The 21,528-nt window shown below is 42.8% G+C and overlaps 1 protein-coding gene across 1 annotated transcript in view; it reads left to right on the top strand.

Moving 5' to 3' along the window:
* Positions 1-21,528, top strand: part of TRIM44 (tripartite motif containing 44) — an 82,392-nt gene that overhangs the window by 60,140 nt on the left and 724 nt on the right. The window lies entirely within an intron of this gene.

Here is a 21,528-nt window from a genome sequence, read left to right as displayed (position 1 = left end):
AAATCTGGGATCATCAAACTGTACGCATTAGTCTTCTGAGTGCTACAGTCCCTCACCAATTAAAAGGTTTTCAATCAATATTCATAACAGCCGGAAGAGTTCATGTAGCCAGCCTTGTGAGCAAAATCCATTTTTTATGTCAGCATAAACTTCCTGGAGTTCCTCTTAAAAACTTATCAGAAGCCTTCTCCTGAAGGACAAATGGCAGGACAAACTCCTATACCCAGTGCTTCATGGAACTGCCTGTGGTTTGCTGAAAGCTCAATATGAAATCATATACGAAATGTAGCCACCTTTCAATATGTCCAAGTCACTGTAGATAAAGATCTGACTGGAAACATATTGCAGATGAGAGCGCCTTGTTTTCCCAAGGCTCTTGGAAGGTTTGTATTTGGATCTGTCTTTAAACCATTTCCCTAAATACTGTTCTTCCCAAACATTGAAATATAGGCACCTACCAACACAAGGTTGTCTTCATTTAGGCACCTACCAACACAAGGTTGTCTTCATTCAGGCACCTACCAACACATGGTTCCCACAACCATTCAACACACCTTGTGTCCATTATACTCATGAGCATCAGCCTAGCAATCTACTCATAAGCTCCTACATCAGAGACGCCAAATGTAACATTTATTTATTTATTTATTTATTTATTTATTTATTTATTTATTTATTTATTAATTATTGCATTTATGTCTCCCCACCCCACCCCTGGAGCTCAAGGTTCTCCCCATTGAGCTTCATGGCCGATTGGAAATTTGGTTTCCAGGTCCGAGATTGACACACTAGCCAATATAGCACACTGTCTGTTGGTTTGAATCGCTGAAGCTAGAAAACCCAAGCAGCTCACAGTAGAAGAGGAAACAGTAAGGACACATACAGATGGAAGAGTTTGCAAGGATAGGACACCCTGAATCAGTGTCTCTTATTCAAACTGTACCCACCTTCTTTTAGTCAAGGAGGCTCATAAGATTAGCACTTGTGGCACGATCACTTGGAGAGCAGCCAAATCTTTCACTCTCTCCCCTCTTTCCCATGTCTCTCTTCCCCCCAGCTCTATCTTACATTTAATGCTACAGTCCCTGGGGAAGCTGCCTTCCAAAGAAGGCCTAATTCTGTCCTTCCTAAAGAGAAATCAGCATATGAACTCCTCTTCCCACACCTTGAAATGGCACTTTGCCAGTTTGCGAGCCTTTTTCTAATTTATGTAGTACACGAGTTTCCTCATTATCACTTTTATGGACAAGGAATCTGGAAACCCATTACTTTTAAATGTCTTGCTCTTATGGATACATTTGCTGTTCGTTGTAACGATGCCAATCATAATGAATTCATTCTGCATTCATGCAGATGTCACTGGCACTTTTGGATTGTTTCACTGTCATTTACATCAGTAAATGGACACTTAAAAGCATTGCCCATGAGCCTGTTGATCCAGCAAGAGAGCAAGGGGCACTTCTTTTTCTCAGCTAGAAAACGCTGCTGCATCTTGGGGGGGAAATCAGCAATCAATCATTATTGCTTGATGAACTGTTTCCTCCTGACAGCATAATTAAATCACAGCATATCTGACTGATTTGCTCATTTTCACTGTAGATGTTCTGCTGTTACTTCAGCGGTTGACATAATTTAACAGATCACTTACCATCTCAAGTACCTATTTTGGATTGTTCAGGTCAAGTTAAAAGGTGGGGGTAGCTTCTTAACTTGTCATTGGTGGAGTAGCCCTTGCATTTTCCAGCCCCCTCCCCCCACCAAAAGGCATCATGAATCCACAGCGTTTAAGCTAAGAGAGACAGGCGTTCCACTGACAAGTCTGTTGTCTGCAGATAAACCCTCCTTTGCTCAGTGATGCAGAATCACAGGTCACTGAACCGGGAGAGAAAAATAATTTGATGGCAGATGTTTGGAGTTCAAATAATACAGGACCTCTTCAGATTTGATATAACGAGTGTGAGGTGAGTGAGAAGAGAAATGAGTGGCCTAAGACAGATAAAGATTAATGGGAGCTCATAACAAATAGTGAACTATTTTGTCTTCTTGGTGTGCACACATGCACTCCTCAGTCACCGCAAGTCACTCAGCCCTCTTCTCAGTTACTTCATGCTTCTCATGAGTGAAGCAGTCTATGGTAAGGCCTTTCATTCTCCCAGGCTGTGGGTAACCTCCTTCAGAAGAAGAGGCAGTTTCTGGAGAAGAGAGTATTAGGGTGCCTATGCCATCTTCTCTGGTGCATTTTGCGTGAAAGACATGGGGTGCTTTGATTCAAGGGGGGCTACAGTGGGGAGCAGATCTTTGTGGAGATACCTCCTATGTCTAGATCAGCACTTCTCACTGGCCGATGGTGAAAGGGAACAGATGGCATGACTTGGACACTTCCCCATGGGCATAGATCACAGAGATTCTTTGCTCTGCTCACCTCCACTATTGCATCCAAAATCCTGCACTCGTAGTGTAGAGCTGTGGAGGCAACAGGCCAAGTCTAGACCCCTCTTACCCTTGTGCCTCACTTGGACAGGTTGGTAGGGCACCTACCACATCTGTCTGATCACCTGACAACACTCTGGTTTCAGATGGCTCAATTTCGAAGGAGAGAATCAGGAGTCTTTTCCCAGTTCTTTGCAGGGATGGTTTGGATTCAAGCTGCATCTGCAAAGGAACATTTTTCCTTTGTTGCCCGGCTTGAGTTCAATTCAAATTCAGCACTAAAGGTAAACTCTGATTGTGGCAAGGATTGATTCCGCTCGGAAGCTCTGATTGGGAGCGGGCCCAGTAGTCTTACATTTAGCACTGCATTTAAAAGGAAGCTGCACTTGCAGAAGAACTTTCAGAGTAAACACTCTTTGCTCCTTTCCAGGCATGGCTTTTCTGGTTCTACACCTGATGGCAGGTGTGATCTCAAGCATGGGCATGGCCTTCTGGGCCAGATTAGGACCTCTCACAGGCCTAACTGGGCTTAAGGGCTAAAAGTTCCCCATGCCTGGTGTAGAGTACAAAAAGGCACAAAGGCAAGTCTTGCCTCACTTACCTGCACAAAAAAAGATTAGCAGGTAAGGAAGAAAACCAGTCCCAGTCTGATTGACATATTAGCTTTCCATAAACAAACATTTTGTGATGCCAGGGAATGTCATATGACAGCCCCTCATGTTCTGTTTTGATAAATTCCCAAATTGAAATGTGCCACATCTTTCCTTTCTTCTGAATATGTAGAGTACACATTATTTATTTTGTTTGCTCACCAGTCTAGAATGTCATCCAGCGTTGGATGAAATTCAGTACGTCTTGCTGAGGTGGAATAAGCATGACTTCCACGTCCTTTCCCACTAACCTTTAGAGTTATATAGTGTCCATAAAAATCTAGAAGTGAAGCCTTTGTTAGGGGGAATGAAGAACACTAATGGAACACCCCAGAAAATGCTAGTGTTGTGAATAAGCACTAAGGAGGGAGCCCCTACCCGTAATGCTGTGTCTCCACCATCAACACATCTAACATTATGCTGTGTGTATCGTCACTGAATCTAATTTGTAGTATCTGAAAGCTGAATTGTTATTGGGGTCAGTCCCAAGGTGGCTGGAGCTGGGACCGGTAATGACTATTTTTGCTGGGTTTAACTAATTGTTCTGTTTAATGGGAGTGATGTGAGAAACACCCTTTTACTTTAGCTGCAAGCACAGCACTGTTTTTACCGTGCCTGTAATTTTCTCCTCACCTTGCCACTTGTGAGTTGCTCAAAACAGCTGAAGCAGCATAAAGAGATCTGTTTTCAAGCAAACCAGAGGGAGGGGAGGGGATGAAAAGAGCTTTATTCCCTAGATGGGCTAGGCCTTGATTGATGCGTGAACAACTTGAATGAGGATTGGAAGGATTTGGGATCACTCTGCACAATCACACCATAAACGCCCTTTCAGAGGCAAGGAAGAAATGATGAAGATACGAACAGTGGATTTAAAGTGCTGCCCCCTCTCTCAAGCACATGAGTTGATCAAACTTTGAAAAACCAAACCCTCTTTCTATATACTATATGCTTTGGGTGGGGAAAATATTTCTAAAGAGTCAAATCTGTAGATACCAACACTCCGTATTCCCAGTTCTTAGTTTCTAGACAATTACTTGGGGTATTTCCAGCCCTGTGACTGCAGTTGTTCCATCATTCCACCATGACTATTTCTCCTAGTTAACTTTAATTATAACTGGTAGAATAATGTCTCAAATTCTAACATTTTAATTTTCTTCTTACTAAATGCTTTCATTGAAGACATTCCTCCCCCCCCCCCCCCCCCGTACAGATCTTACAGTCCAATTCTTGGTATTTCCATTACTTTGGAACTGAGCAAGCAAGGAAAAACAGACTGTCTCAAGAGAATGACCTCTCCCCACTCACTACCTGCTGCATTCTATGATTTATTAACAAATCATGGGTTCATAAGCCTTGCCATTGGTTAAAGAGACTACCAGGCTAGGGTGGGGTGAGGTTTTGATGCAGTTTATATACATATTTATGAGAAGTGGGCACAGTCAAACCTCGGTTCCCAAACACCTCCATTTTGAAATGTTTGGATCCCAAATGTCAGAAACCCAAAAGTAAGTGTTGCAGTTTTCGAACGCTTTTCAGAAGCCAAAAGTCCGACGCAGCTTCTGCTTGAGTGCAGGAAGCTCCTGCAGCCAATCTTAAGCCACACCTTGGTTGTCTACATTCAGTTTGACTGTATTCAGTTCCTATTTATATACAGTGGTACCTCTAGATACAAACGGGATCCGTTCTGGAGCCCCGTTCGCATCTAGAGGTAAATGTAACTAGCGACGGCACGTCTGCGCACGCTCATGTCGCTTTTCACTACTTCTGCACATGCGCATGACGTCATTTTGAGCGTCTGCGCATGCGGCAAAACCCGGAAGTAACACGCTCCATTACTTCCAGGTTGCCGAGGAGCGCAACTCGAATGCACTCAACTCGAAGCATATTAAACCAAGGTATGACTGTATTTTAAAAAATCATAGAAGCAAGGTGTTCAAATACTTTGTGTGGTTTTGAAAATTGCTTTGAACTACAGTGGAATGGGGGAGGGGGTGAACCCACAAGATTTTGGAAGAATTCAACTGTAGTCTTTCCAGTAGAGAGTTGCTGCAACACAGGTCCTTGTTCAGGCAGAGATCTACAGAGGAACGCTTTCTTCTTCTTCTTCTTCTTCTTCTTCTTCTTCTTCTTCTTCTTCTTCTTCTTCTTCTTTTGCCTGCTTAAACCCTTTAGGATATATGTGTCGGGACTGTGTGTGTGAGACTTCTGAGGCTGCAGTGCAACCTTTTACTTGCACTCTTGCTGTGTTAAGAATGAAAGCAAGTCCATTCTTGAATGGCATAGTTGGATTTCATAACAAACAGTGGCAGATTGTAGTTCAGTGAAGTATATCCTGTTGGTTAATAATTAGTACTTGTTCATACAAGGGTTGGCACATTCCACTGATAACTACCTTTGTCTGTACATCGGGCCCCAGCAACACAGGAGGGTGTTGGCTGTGATTTGAATATCGGTAATTGACACCAGTGATTACCAAGCTTTTCAGTGAACTAACTCCCAACAGCAGGATTTCATTTCCATTGGGTACATATGTTAGTTTAAGACTTACTATGTTTAGTTAATTTTTCATTTATGTGGGTATAAAGTATTCTCTTACACATAAGTAAACTTTCCATAGCCGACTTAAATAACAGCTTAACTTGTGCCTTTTTGTTTAGGAACTCAGATGTAAAACACTTAGAATGCAAAATCACCATACAGATACCTCAATAAATACCAGAATGAGACCTGCTGTCTTAATCTATAAAGCCGTTGGAAGGTCTTATAAATTCTTCAGTGTATCACTTGCATTGAGATCTAAATCTTTTGACCAGTTCTAGCCCTGTGCTCCCATAAGTGCTTTAAATGGCTTTTTTAAATACTGAAAAGAGATTCCCCATTGCAAACTAAATTTGTAATTGTTGGCATTTGCTTTGTCTCTTGCTTCCCGATGTGACCTTTAGAAAAAGAAAACACTGACTCCACTCTAACACATGAAGGCTTTTATATGACTCCCCTGCCATTTTTTGCAGCGATTTAGACAGATATAGCATAGAAAGAGACTTGACAGTGCAGTGCTGGCCCAGATGAGCATACAAGTGTTGGTTCATTCCCATCATTTTTTACCTTTGCCACCTCTCCACTCATTGCTGCTTCCTTTGGCTGAAGAATGCCAGCAAATGTTGTGTGTTTGGGCACCTAATTCAGCTTTCCTTAGGTAGACATGAGTAGTCAAAAGGCAGCAGCAGCAGCAGCAGCATTCACAAGGAGGGTAACACTGAGAGGCTGGTTTGTTTGCCTTATGGTCTTGTTGCAAAGGTAGACTTGAAATATAGCTATAGAGACCATGTGATGAGTCTCTTGTCCCCACCGTGGAAGGATGTGTGGATCCAGAATTGGCCTCCTTGGTCGCTTACGGACTCACGGTTAAGACCGTGTTCATGGAAGACAATCTTACTCAGCTGTGAGTGATAACCAAAGAAGAAGCATTCAGCCCCGGGAAAATAAGTGCACAACTATCCTTTAGGTCAGTAGTAGCCAATGTGGTACGCTCCCAGGTGTTTTTGGATTCCAGCTCCCATCATTCTCCGCCATCATAGTCAATAGTCAGGGGAAATGGGAGCGTACTTGTGCTTTAGGTGCAACCAATAAATAAATAGCTATTTGGAGTTAAGGTGGCTTTCCTGGTACAAGATAGTGTATCTGCTTCCAAAAACACTTTAGTACAGTGGTACCTCGGGTTAAGAACTTAATTCGTTCTGGAGGTCCGTTCTGAAACTGTTCTTAACCTGAAGTACAACTTCAGCTAACGGGGCCTGCTGCGCAATTTCTGTTCTCATCCTGAAGCAAAGTTCTTAACCCAAGGTACTATTTTCTGGGTTTGTGAAGTCTGTAACCTGAAGCATCTGTAACCTGAAGTGTCTGTAACCTGGGGTACCACTGTACAAGATACATATGAGGCAAAGCATAAAGGCATCTGTTGAGGGAAGAGAAGAGAGGTGAAGCAAAGCCTAGATGCAAATGTTACCCAAATTATAGCTTAGACTGATTTGAAAAAAAAAATGTATATAAGTTTCTCAAATCAGGATGTGATTGGACAATTAGAGTCAAGTAAGTATAGCTTGGCTCACACAGAATACATTACCATAATATTGTGGTACGCTCTGCTCCTAAGGTAGGTCAGCAGCCAGCACTTGAGAGCCAAGGGGTCTAACTCGCCTTGTTAGCCTTTGCTGGGACTTTCAGGAATCTGCTCAAATGGTTGGGTCTCCTGCTTCAACACAGCATGCATCTTTCCAGAGCTCTAGAAAGCTCCTATTCCACCATTTTCTCCATCAGTGTCAATTTCGATTAACATTAACCTTATCTGATTGAAGTTTCTGAGAACACAATTTGTAATGTATACAGTAAGAGGCATTGAGTGCTGGGGGTGTTCAGTGAAGATCTGGTATTGCTGGTATTTGGCAGAATTCTTGCCTGTTAAAAACCACTCTGCCTGAAGGAAATTGGTGAGAATGGTTTCATTTTCTTTCTCACATCCCAGTCCTAAATATTTGCTTCCTTATATCTGAATGCAGCTTTTCTGGACTAAGCTATTGGCTACAACAGGGTAAGATTGCGATTTGTTATGCCATGTCAGCACATTGATCATTGTGCCCCATTCCAAGCATAAAGAAACTGTGGAAGAGCAACAACTAGGTTTTTTAGCAGCTTTCTTCCAGGAAGTATCAGTAAGAAACTGAGCACAAGCTAAATAATGACTTCACTTTTTCTGCTGCATCAAAAAAATCTTGGCGTGATAGAATGGTGTTCTGAAGTAAAGTAGTGAGAAGAGCCTGATGCTGTGCGTAGGCTTGTATGGATAGCTGCCCTTGAGGAATTATATTGGATTTTTGATTGTAGAGATCCTTGCTTTGTCTCTCGAATTGCCCATTTCCCTGTGTGTGTGTTAAGGCACCAACTGTAATATGTCTTCTTGTCATTTTAAAATTTGTTTCGTTCCAAGAGATATTGCAGAGTATTCGTACTGCTTTGAGGAAAGAATGCCATAACCTTTGAGTTTGGACCTAAGAAGGCTTATTCACCTATTGTTCTTCTAGTCCCTTCCCATGTATGATGCTGGTGGCACTGTGGTCTAAACCACTGAGCCTCTTGGGCTTGCCAATTGGAAGATCGGTGGTTCGATTCCACAGGATGGGGTGAGCTCCCGTTGCTCTCTCCCAGCTCCTGCCAACCTAGCAGTTCAAAACACACCAGTGCAAGTAGATAAATAGTTACTGCTGTGGCAGGAAGGTAAACGTCATTTCTGTGTGCTCTGGCTTCCATCATGGTGTTCCATTGCTCCAGAAGCGGCTTAGTCATGCTGGCCACATGACCCAGAAACCTGTCTGTGAACAAATGCCGGCTCCCTTGGCCTGAATGCGAGATGCATGCTGCAACCCCATAGTCGCCTTTGACTGGACTTAACCATCCAGGGACAACATACAGTGATAACTCAAGTTACATACACTTCAGGTTACATACACTTCAGGTTACAGACTCCGCTAACCCAGAAATATTACCTCGGGTTAAGAACTTTGCTTCAGGTTGAGAACAGAAATCGTGTGGCCGCGTGGTGGCAGCAGGAGGCCCCATTAGCTAAAGTGGTGCTTCAGGTTAAGAACAGTTTCAGGTTAAGAACAGACCTCCAGAACGAATTAAGTTCTTAACCCGAGGTACCACTGTATATGAGTTGTTTTTGGAAAATGGAAATCAAATTATTTGCCCTTGTTGACCTAGCTACTGCACTCTGGAACCATTTTATAACTCAAGCAGTTGGAAGTTAAATTTGTTCCACAAGAAGCATATTCGGGTTCCATTACAGGACATTTGGCACACACATAGTCAGGTAAATAGAAAGAAGGCAACCAGGAGGAAAAGATAGTTCTGCACATTTGTTGACTGACCACCAAATTGTGTCTTATTTACTGAACATACATTACATTACCATGAGGTAGCACAGTAAGCCAATTTTTTGGACCATGAGAAAAATCCTTGTCGCTGAAGAAATTCAGTTTGAACTTCAGAATATCAGGAACTTATGGCAGAATATAAAACCTTTCAAAGAATAACAGTGCTTAACAACTGGTTATACTGAGCTGAGTGAGTCCATTCCATGTTTCAGCCTCTCCTATGATTGAAGTGTGGCATGAGCCTGACTCCTTATTGGTATTTTTTTTTTATGCATTATCAAATGCATTTTTATTTTATGCATTATCAAAGCTGTACCAAGTGACTGGATGAGTCACTGCCCTGAACTTTCTCTGGCAATCAAGTGCAGAGGTGGTGGAGCTCCTAATGATCTTCTTCAAAAAAAAAAAAAAAAAAAACACAAAAAACCCTTCCACTTGCATCTTCCCAGATACAACACTTATAATTTAGAGCAGTGTATTTTTGAACTTGCAAGAAATGGAATGCAAGCAGCACAACACAGAGCCGGCTTTCATAAGGGCAATGAAATGGCTGCCTGTGTGTTGCCTTTTGCCAGTCAGTTTTGTCAGTGAGCAAGGCTGAATTCAAACTAGCTTGACATTCATGGCATAGTAATAATGTTAACGCTGTGTTGAATGGCAACCGTCAGTGCTGAGGAAACATATTGCAGGAGGGTGTAGCTAAGTTCATTTTAGAGCAGTTACTACCTTACTTTGTTTTTGATTTTTTGTAGCTTGGTTTAACATAAAGAGATTCACTAAATAGCTTGGGGAAAATAATTATCTCGCAACCTAACCTGCTTCATAGGATTTGGTTGAGGCAACTTGAGATAGACGGTGTAAAATTCTTTGCACATGGAGGAGTGTTACAGCAGCAGCAGCGACAATAATATAGTGTGAAAATTTGAATGCTCAAGAAAAAGGAAGGAACATGCTCCCAGGTTCAATCCCTAACATCTCCAGTTAAAATATGTTTTGGTACAGGACAGAGAAAAGTCCACTTGCTGGAGATCTTGGAGAATTGGAGCTAGTCACAGTAGGCAAGAACAGGCAAGCCAATGCTCTCTCTCTCAGTTCGTGTATTTCTTTGGGGTAATAACATTCAGACCAGGTTTCTTAGAAGGCACAGGCAGTTGTCAGGGGAAGTCTGGAGAAAGAGTGGAGTACTGTGTCTACCAAAGCAGTACTATCAGGGACCTGGTCTTCTGCTCAGTGTGTTTTCCTGATGCAGGATTCCCAGAGTACACTCTGCTAGGTGTACAATGTGCTGGACCCTCTTTACTGTGCATAAGTCTGAATCTATAAATGAAGAATCCCTGTGCAGAAATAGACTTCTGTGCACAAATTGTGTGCGCTGGATTACAGTGGCTATGCAAATGAAATATTCCAACAGTGCCTGGCAAATGTAGCAAATTTACATCAGTTTTTCCTCAATACAAAATCTTTATTTCTTCTAGTTGTCTGTTGTAAAAAGAGAATTCACAGTCTGTCTCTTTCTCGAGCGGCATATTCAGCATGCTTGGGTTTATCATTAGGTTGCATTTAAATTGGCAAGAGCTGGCTAAAAATAGATTTACCTCTATGGGTAGCTTTTAGAAGAAGGATCAAGAAGACTGTTCTTTTGCCAAACCAGCATGCCTTTCCCGCTCAGAGCAAAATGATGTGGTCCCTCCATTAGTAGCTGATTGATCTCCGATTATTTACCTCTGTGAGCGAGCTCTAGCTTTTCATCTCTCACTGTGATAAACACAACCAGAATAGAGTTTGATCTTGGCATTAGTTGGGAAGAGAAGAGCATATTCCATTAGAGAATTGTACATACAGAATGTCTTCAAAACCCCATCTGTTCCATCTCCAGCAGTCCAATCAAACATACACCCCCACCCCCACCCACACACCCACACATACCATAGCTGTCAACTTTTCCATTTTCTTGTGAGGAATCCTATTCAGAATAAGGGAAGTTCCCTTTAAAAAAGGGAAACGTTGGCAGCTATCACACACACACCTCCCCCCCAAAAAAAAACACCCCAAACCACATGAATGCCCCCTATTTTCAACTTTTGTTTGCCTCCTAACATGAAGAGAGAACAAATTCCAGAGCTAGGAATCCATCTCACCAGCCCATCTGTGAGTTGTGAGCTAGGCATCTGGTGGTATATTAAAGGAGAAATTTGTTGACTATTTCTATAGGATCATTAGAATAATCAAAGTGAATCATAATTTGCTCCCTAGAATGCCTTACACAATGCCATTTCCATGTGTATCTTTTTGGCAGACAACTTTCCTTAACGTGAATCAACAGTTAGCAGCAACAACTTCACCTCAAAGAGTTAGTTAGACCATGTGCTACTATTTTTTAAATCCTTTGATGCAATTCTGGAAATTCAGGTGTACCTGTACTGAATTCCACTGAAATCATGGCAATTAAAGTGCATTTATTCTAGTTGAGGAAAATTCAGGATGCCATTGAGGTGGTGGAAAGAAAAGAGGTGGCAAATAGAGTGGAGAATGAAATTGATGGACTATGCAGAATTAGATAAACTAACAGGAAGGATTCTAAACCTGCGGGATCAGAGATTCTCAGAAGACTGGAGTAAATTTACAGGCTATTTGAAATGTTATTGTGATGGACAGATTATGCTAGTAGGTTTGCAAGAAGTTTTGTAAGGTGAATTATTGGAAATATTGCAAAAAAGACAATGAGGAGAATTCTTATTAAAGACAATTAAAGGTAATATGAAATTCAGAAATGCATAATAAGTGATAAGAATGGAAAATCATCAGAGGCGTTGATGGAAGTCCAAAAAATATTGTATAAGATGTGAAGTTCTGTTGTATGAATGTTAATTAATATGTTAAAAACTAATAAAAATGTATTTAAAAAGAAAAGAAAAGAGGTGGCAAATTGCAGAGCAGACTGGCAAGTTAACTATTTGCAAAGTTGCCTTGCTAAAGGACATGAGAGCATATAAAAACACAAAGGTTGGAACCAGCAAGATCAGACTAGTCCAGTATTCTAAGAGTGGACAGCCAAAACACCAGACTTTTCCTTGTTGTAGGAAGCTTTGGAAATACTGATAAGCAGGCCAGCTTGAGGTGCAGAACAATTGTGGATCAGGAGGATGTGTAAAAATCATTCTACAACTGCTTCCTAGTGCTATATAGTTCTTAGGAAGAAGGTTGAATGTAGTAAAGAGGTCAGAGAGGACCCGAGTCCCTTTATTTTTTATTATTGTTGTTTGCTTCTATTTATAAGTCTGTCCATCATCCATATCCCAGGGTGCGTTATAACACATATCAAATGTTACAATTTAAACCCATTTTTTTTAAAAAAAAACAATTCATAGTAATATAGCACAGAGATGATTCTCTGACTGTATGCAGTTGTTTTGTCTTTGTTTTAAACAAAAAAGTGGGGGGATATAGTAATACAGCAATTGTGTTACTGTACACAGTAGTGGCTGACCACATCACAACCTCCTGCAAACCCCTGGCTTAAAAGATGGGTTTTTAACTAGAGCTTGAAACTCAAGTAAGTTGGACCACCAGATGAATCCTCAAATGGAAGGCATTTGAGACACCTGAGTGCCACCACTGAGAAGACCCTATGTCATGCCACCTCACCGTGCAGTTCCCCTGGCAGTGGAACTAAAACAAAGGCCTGCTGCTGAATGTCTTGTAAGTGGTGGCATAATAGAATCTTTGAGAATACCAGCATATTTGTGGCTTCTGAATTCGCCTCTGTTTACCAACCTGCTGCCTTGCTGTTTCAAATCTCTGGATACAGGGACAAGCAAGCCCTGTCCCAACATGTCTATTCACGTTCTGGCAGTCTGTGGTGACAGACGTCAGCTGCTTGTTCATATGTCCCCAAGAATCCTTTGTGTCTGGTCTCCTGATTTTCAAGGGAGAACTTCAGGCTAATCCCAGTGTCTTCCTTGCTTCCTGCCTTTAATCTGCACTCTGAGGAATGAAGCATGACAGCAAGAGAAGATTCTGCCTGGTCCAAGCACTGAAGTAATATATAAGTATGTAGGAAAGGGGGGGAACGAGATATATTTATAAACCAAGCGCACAGCATATTCTCATCTGTCAGTTGCAAGGTCTTATCTGAGCAGACACTCCGGTGGGAAAAACTTTTCTGTGTTCTTTTCCTTAGCTCCTCAGTAGCAAATCCTGAAGTTCCAGCAAAAGGACTTGCAAAGTCCTTTCCCCCTTCCTGTTTTAGCACATTTTTCTCTGACATTATTGTTTGTGAGTAGCTACCGTAGAGATGAAAGGGAGGAGACTGAATGCAATAAAATGGAAGTTTGGTCATATGAAGGTGAATTAGATCGGCTATTTGTCATCTCTGCTGCACAAGCTTTTTGCTGTTAGGGACAGATTAATTTTATTCAAGCCACACATCCCATTACCAGCTAATCAGGAGAATTTCCACAAAGGTGAGAGATTTGCTCATCTGTTTGACTTTGGAAAAGACGTACAATCAAACTGATTGATTGTTAATAGGTTGCTGGGAAGGGTACTGGTGGCTATTCAGCTGAAGGTTCACTCTTCCACTCCCTGGAGCGTTGCTGCTGCTAAAGGATGAGCAGAGTGCCATACTTTAAGATTTTGATTACCAGAGAACAGGGGACGATCTATTTTGCTCTGCTTTTGAACTTTTGAGGGGCATCTAACTGGTTGTTGCTAAGTCCCAGTTCAGATGCATCAATGGCTTCCTGCCATGTGAATGAGGTCTTGGGTTCAGGTGTTCCACTCTGCTATCTCCGTCTTGGCACCCAAGAGGAACTTGGATGCATCTGCTTCCACTTTCAAAACAAACCACAGTTCCATGACCTGTCCAGACATTGGGAACTGTAGTTTGATTAAACTGAAGCCAAGATCAAACTGTGGCTTCAAACGTTGGCTTCCTTTAATGAGCTATCAATTAAACAAGCCACTTTTGAATGTGAACAGGACTGTTTACATGTGTATGTGAACATATGGTTTACCTTGGAAGTATCTCTTTTGCTTTAACCTCCTCTTATCTTTTGTATACCAGGAGCAGCAGGTATGGGAGGGATCAGGGATGATGTGCATGGAGGGGTCAGGGATCCATCTAGCAGGAATATAGGAGACAGGTCTTAATCAGCTGCATGTATATCTCTGTTTCATAGGCTGTTAACAGCACTGTGGTATGGAATAAAACACCAACACTTCTGTATTCTGCAGAGCAGCAAAGTTAGTTCTGGACATGTTTGCTGCTGACAATTGCGGGCTCTGGGGACAGTATAGTCCTGTGGGTGGTCAACAAGGAGAAGGTGGGTCAGCAGTAAAAGTACTACATACAGGAAACAGGAAGCAACTGTGTCATCTCCTTATTTTGCAAGGCTACCCAAGTACTAAATGTACTGGCCCAATCTGGAGTTTTGACCATACAGAAATCACAACCTAGAAATCATTTTATTCCCCTGAAATATGCTTGTCTATGTTAGCATCACAGTGCATAGAGCAAAAAATAAAATGATATGACATGCAAAAAGACTGAAACCTGCCACATCATTCACCACTCACAAGAGACAAGCATCTTATGCCTCTTTTCTTCAATTTTTCATTGATATTCATGGGATTCTAAATTAATAAAGAGCATCAGAGGGTTTTTGGGAAGCTTCTCTACTAATACTGTCATATTCCCTGATTCCCAGAATCTGATCCCCTCAGCGAGAGTGTCAGTTTTCTGGTAAATAAGTTTTGGAGGCAAAGGGGGAGTGATAAAAGAGGGGCTGGGTGGAAGGAGCACTAATAATAATTCTCGCTCATCACTGCAGATGTTGCTCTTGGTGACATGCTAATGAGTGGCACACGCGCTGCCGTTCCAAAGAAACATCGTTGCGTATAATGTACAGAAATTGTTCTGAGAGCTTTTGAGGTGAGAATGTGCCACGCACGGCAGAGTCTGTGAGCTGCTTTTGAAACAGCTGCGTTTTTTGCTGCCTCCAACAGGGCTGCTGTGAACGTGCCCCCCCCCCCATCTACATTTCAAGCTTGTGTTTTTTGAAACAAAGAACCTGGAAGCTGCTTCACACATGTCTAATTTTCTGCATGGATATGCATAGAGAAGTTCACATACAATGTCACACCCACAGGTCACAGCCACAAGAGGAGTGGGAGGGGGGAGATGTTTGCCTGATGCTTTCTTTTGTCAGTCAGTATGTAAAACTCAACCACTTTCCCCTCCATGCACATCTAGGGTTCCTGGGTCTGTAGCCTCCAAACGTTTCTCTGGCGTGTCCACTCCACTCTGTTGATGACAATAGCAGAACGCTCATGTCTGAAGATTATGTGGGACATTTTGCTGCAGCCCCATTTTCTCACTGGCTACCCCTTTAAAGTGAATCTCTCTCTGTGTGATGATTGTGAGCTTACCTGCCCCAGTCAGGATCCCAGAGCCCTAACATCCCCAGCCCAGAGCCAGGTAAGTGAGGCCCATGAACTTTGAGAAGGAGGCGCAAGGCTTTGGCAGGGTCCTAGAGCTCCCCCCCCCACCTTCCCAAAGCTGGGCAAGCTCTTAGAAGACTTTGGTAAGGAGGCGTGAGGGCTCTAGGACACTGCCAGAGCCCTCATGGCTCTTTCCCAAAGCCAGGCAAACAGCATCCCTTTCCAAGAGATCCTGGCTTTTTTGTATGTATATCTGTGCTCCCCCTCAACCAAACCCTCACTCAAGATGCGAGTTACCGGCAATGGATTGGCATGCATACACATTAAAGGTAAAGGTAAAGGTACCCCTGCCCATACGGGCCAGTCTTGACAGACTCTGGGGTTGTGCGCCCATCTCACTCAAGAGGCCGGGGGCCAGCGCTGTCCGGAGACACTTCCGGGTCACGTGGCCAGCGTGACATCGCTGCTCTGGCGAGCCAGAGCCGCACACGGAAACGCCGTTTACCTTCCCGCTGGTAAGCGGTCCCTATTTATCTACTTGCACCCGGAGGTGCTTTCGAACTGCTAGGTTGGCAGGCGCTGGGACCGAGCAGCGGGAGCGCACCCCGCTGCAGGGATTCGAACCGCCGACCTTTCGATCGGCAAGCCCTAGGCGCTGAGGCTTTAACCCACAGCGCCACCTGCGTCCCTGCATACACATTACCTTGGTACCAAAAAATGAAATAAGGAACTCCTCTGCCCAAAAAGAATGGTGCTTCATTATACTAGGGCTCTTAGGGATCTGTTTTCAATTACCAGGGCTGGGTCCTTGAATGTGTGAGAGAAAATACCTCTGAGTACGCGAGGAGCACATTATCTTGACTACTGAGCAATTGGAAGTTATCCATGCCCACATGCAAATTTAGAAACGTGCAGGCTCATGGTGTGACAGTTGTTTGGGCTTCAGCCCCAGCACCATTCATTTTAGACATGGACCACTGCCTCTACTCCCAGCATAACACGCCCTTAGAGAGCACAAAAGTCCCTTTTTGGTTTCCTCCCTGTGCCCTTCCTAGTTGCTCTTTCTCGCTTCCAGAACTCTTTCTACTCCCCATCCACACATCTTGTGCCAGGAATCTTCTTCAATACCAGTGGGAAACCCAGAGTGTCCATCCTTGCTTCTCCAAGTGGGATGGGTGGGTTCTCCCACCTCCCTTTTCAGCCACAGCAGCTGAGTTCTTTCCAAAATAAGACAGACTTCTGAGGCAGCATTGGTGGGAGCTTTGGTTGCCTGAGGGAGGCTGGTGGTGGCTCTGCTGGGATTTAGGTGAGATTATAGGGATTAGGTGCCACGACCACCCACCCACCCATCCATTCTTCAGACCACCCCTGTCCCCACTCAACTAAACAGTTCAAGGACTGCAAGTTTTCCCCCCTTCTCTTCCTCTCCTACTCATGTGCTTCTTTGTGGGAAAGCTCTACTGTCGTGAGAAGAACGCAGTATAGATATGTGCCGTTTTGCCATATACAGGTGTGAACGGAAAACCCTGACTGACACGGCAGCTATTTTCTACACAGAAGTGCCAATCTGTATAGAAACCTCTACTGTATGAAGCAGCTCATAGTAAGAAGAGCAAGTTTTCCTCCTGTGCCTTGAACTGTTTTCCTTTCCTAGAACAGGAAGGCTATTCCTTCGGCTCTTCCCCATCCTATTCTGGAATCCTCTTTAGTCCAACAACTAAGGGAAATGATTTTGCTTCCATGAAAAAATATAGGAAAGTAAATTGATGGAGTTATTCATGTTGCCCTCACCACCTCTGGCTGTGTAAGCAAAGAACAGGATGAGGTCATTGACTCCATCATCCCATTTCCAGTATATTTGGTTGCATGGCCATAAATGGCCACTCAGCATATGACATCATTTGCTTCATTTAGGGTCTGAGCACTTTGACCAGGTGCACATCCCTTTCCCGCATCTCAGTGCCTTCAAGTCCCTTTCCCAACAACACCATTAAAATCATTTATAGAAGACCAATATGACTAAAACTAAATGCCAGCTGTCTCCAAGGGAAGGCCATTACATCCAGATAAATTAATGTATTGGGAGCAGTTGGAATCATATGTAGGTTGAGTCCGGACAATAGCTCCCTATATTTCCTCAGCATTTCCACCTTAAAGGGATATTTTCAAAGTGGGTACCTGCAAACTACCAGTGCTGGGATGGAGAAAGGGGGGGGGATGAGGAAGGACTCCCAATGTACTGTTGAGAAAGGGTAGAAATAGGTGTAACATAGGTGCCCTGTGGATAGCTCAGGTGATAGAGCATGACACGCTTAACCTCAGGGTTGTGGGTTCAAGCCCCACGTTGGGCAAAAGATTCCTACATTGCCGGGGCAAAAGATTCATGGATTGCAGGGGGTTGGGCCAAATGGCCCTCGAGTTCCCTTCCAACACTTATGACTCTATGAAAACAAGGTGTAGACTGTAGACATTAGTACATGGAGACTGTGGGTGCTGAGTGTACACCAGTCCTTCATAATCCTTATTGAGATGCACCTCTAACAAGGACATGGTGATTCATGTTGTTACTGTTGGTGTCACTCAATGAATAGCATAAGGTTCAAGTTGTCAGATGATGAAATATCTCAAGAGTTACTTATCATCTTTCCCTGTAATGGGTATGGGAACTCTGGTATGCACCTGGAGTTCCCATTTACACTTGCACTTCAATGGGGCTTCACGTCTGTGTGATCCTTTCCTTCCTATTGAAATGAACTTATTGAGCCATATGTTCCTTGTGCATTGCAGCACAGTCTTTCTGCCAGGCCAGAGGAATTGCCATTGCGACTCCATTTCCACTTGTGAGGCTGGAGTGGAAGGCTGGCCTCTGAGCAGCCTTGCATCACTTCTTTTCTGAGTTAGCATGATCCACCATTAAGATTACAACTGGAGAGTCAAGGGAGTATATATGAGGCTGTTGATGGGGCTACATTTTCATGAAATGCCCTCAGTCTCTACATACTACAATCTTTATCAAATCTGTAAGTGCCCTTAAAGCAGTTCATTGATTTTTAGCTCCTGAATTTGTCTCCTGCTTCTGCTTCCTGATGCCACGTCCTCCCCTTTGGCTGTTAAATATTTTCCAATATCCCACCTGTGTTTCTGCCCCCACCAGCATTTCTCCCCTAGCAGTAGCTTTACAGCTATATGTGCTTGAATGATATCTTACATAAACTCATTCTCAAGACACCTTGAAGGGGGGGTTGGTTGGTGTGGGTTTTTCTTTCTCATTTTTTGCCTGTTCCAGATGATGGATAGGCAGTAAAATAGACTGTGTGGAAGATGAATACACTGGGGAGCATCTCGCCATGTGTCACAAAACGCTCAAGACTTCCCGGGATCTTCACTGCATTAGCAAGCGTTCTGCTGCCGCTCTGCAGAAATGGATTGCGACAGATTGGACGTGCCACTTGCACCCCTCCTGCCACCTCTCTTTTGCCTGCTGATTTCCCCCCAAACCTTTATAGTTACATGCAGGTGTACAAGCAGTGACAGTGACAACAACAAAAAGCTACATAAACTTGACGGCCAGAAAATAGCAATAAAATCATGCTGTATTAAAAGTGAGAGGAGTAGAAGGGGGAATGAAGGCTGTGGTTTCTCAGAGGGAATTATTTTGGTTTGGGCCTTGTTGCTCAAGGGGCAGTCTGCAGTCCCACTGAACCCCCAAGTCTCTGCCTTCCTCTCCCATCACACTAACTCTGCACCCATACTATTGCTCATGTGATATTTCAGCTTCCGTAAGGAACCACAGTGCCTGAGACTTAGCTTTTGCTATTCTGCTGAGCAAGAGACAAATGAGAGCAAGAGGCTGGTCTGCACCATAAGTTGAGTAACTTCTGTTTACAGGTTTACACAAAGTGGTTGCCCAATGCTCTAGGGACCATGAGATGGCCAGGGTTCATGCTGGGAATACAAATGCTCCCTAACTTGGTCTAATTTTCTTGTTTTGCTTTGCTTTGCTTTTTGTTTTGTTATACCTGTCTGCTGCAATTGGTTGCTGCCCTCTTTTCCCTGAGTGTTGGTAGATGTGGATGCATATCTGTTGAAAGCTGTTCACAGCTGGAGCATGGCAGGTCATGCCACAAGCAGATGTCTCATGCGAAAGGCAGGTTTTGTATTCACAAATGTGTATAGATTTAACCAGATTCCTTGCGTTGGGTGGGAAAGGTGCTCCTCATTTTCCTCTTGCTTATTTCTACAACATGCTTAGATACTGCCTTCTCTCCACATCTGCTTCAGTTTTATTGCCTGCTCTGTTAACTCCCATCTCATCTTCTCATTATCTTCATTGATTCTGTGTATTAGTTTATTCAACCCCAATTCACTTAATTACTGTGAGAGGCTTTTTCTCAGTCTGCACAAACTTTGTCCCCCCTCTCTCCTTAAGGCTAACCTGAAAAAAACAGATGTGTTAATTGGCTGCTCCAGCTGCAAATCCTGACCTACTTGGGTGAGCTGTGTTCCTTCCTTTCCACCCGCAAACACAATTCATTGAACCAAGACACCAGTTTGTGCTCAAGGTATAACATACTGTTAGTCTGCCCAACACACTTTCACAGTGGGGGGAAACAGGTTGATCCTATTTATACTTCAGACTGATATACTTGTTCTGTATACTCTATCACTCCAACAGTTAGGATACTTTGGAGAACAGGCATGGGTTCCCTGGGAAGAGGGAATGCCTGATACGAGTTTTTCTTTTGGTGTGAAGGGAGTGTAGCTCTAGAGAACACATGCCTTGCCTGTAGAAGATCCAAGATTCGAAACCTTCCTCCTGGGAATAATGTCACCAGAAATCAAAAAAGAAATTAGACCACTTTTTATGTACACAACAGTAGCAGCCAGGATCTTAATTGCAAGAAACTGGAAAAGTGACAAAACACCTACGATAAATGAGTGGCAGGTCCAAATGATAGAATATTTACAGATGGCCATGATGACAAGAGAGAATTAGAGGTTATCCAAAACAGAAAGTACAGAAAGAATGGAAAATCTTTAAAGAGTATCTGGAAAAACAGTACAATAACAAATATTTCCTGACAGAAATAGAATGATCCTTGTAAAACAGCAAATATAATGGTTTTTTTATATCTGACGAAAACAGAGAAAGCAATACAATAATTTGGATCTGTGTGTGAAAAAATAGTAGAAATAATAACACAATGAGTCTAATCAGAAGTCAAATGTGTTTATTTTGTTTTCTTTTCCTTTTTTTCTTTCCCCCTTTTCTCTCTTTTTTCTTTATTCTATCCCCCCCTTCTTTTTCCTCTTCTTTTTTCTTTTTTGTGCCTCCTTTCTTGGTCTTTCTCTTTTTGATTTGTTAAGAAAGAGATCAAGACATAAAAGTGTAATATGAAAACTTCAGTAAGTTAAAAGTGATGTTGTGTAATTTTTCTGTTACTATTTATATATTGTTAAAATTGGTTAATTGTAATGAATTGATGTAGCAATTACTGTGGGTTTTTCCTTTGTTATTGTTGAATTCTAAATAAAGTATTATTTTTTAAAAAAAGAAGATCCAAGGTTCAAACCATGTCATGTCAGGCTAAGAGACTCTGGTGGCATCGTGGCTTTCCTGTGGTGTCTGAACTCAGGAAACTGTGGTTTGCATAAACTATAGTTGTGCAGAAAAGGCCAGGATTTGCAGTCAAGGATTGCTCCTGTTTTGCTTTGAAACCTTAAGCAAACCATTGTTCCATGAGTATGAATATCTTGGCAAACTGTGGTTAGCTGAGGGTTAGAAGGCTTTGCATACGGAAAGCCCCAGGTTCAGTTCCTGCCGTCTACACTTTAAAGGATTTAGTAGCAAGTGGTGGGAGAGATCAGTATTGTGTATTCTGATTGGCAGTGGCTTTCTGGGGACTCCAGCCTAGGCCTAAATGAATGAATAGCCTGACGTGGAATGTCTTTAACCATCATTTTCTGTTTGAGCTGAACCTTTTCAAGGTGTTTCATAAAGATTTACCTTGTTTAGGAAGAAGTGTTAAGAAATAAACAGAGAGAGATCAATGGTTTAAGATTAAAAATGAATTGAG

Source organism: Podarcis cretensis, assembly GCF_951804945.1.
Source record: "Podarcis cretensis genome assembly, chromosome: 1".
Taxonomy (NCBI): domain Eukaryota; kingdom Metazoa; phylum Chordata; class Lepidosauria; order Squamata; family Lacertidae; genus Podarcis; species Podarcis cretensis.
The sequence above is the reverse complement of the archived record's forward strand: the minus strand, read 5'-3'. Positions and strand labels throughout refer to the sequence as shown.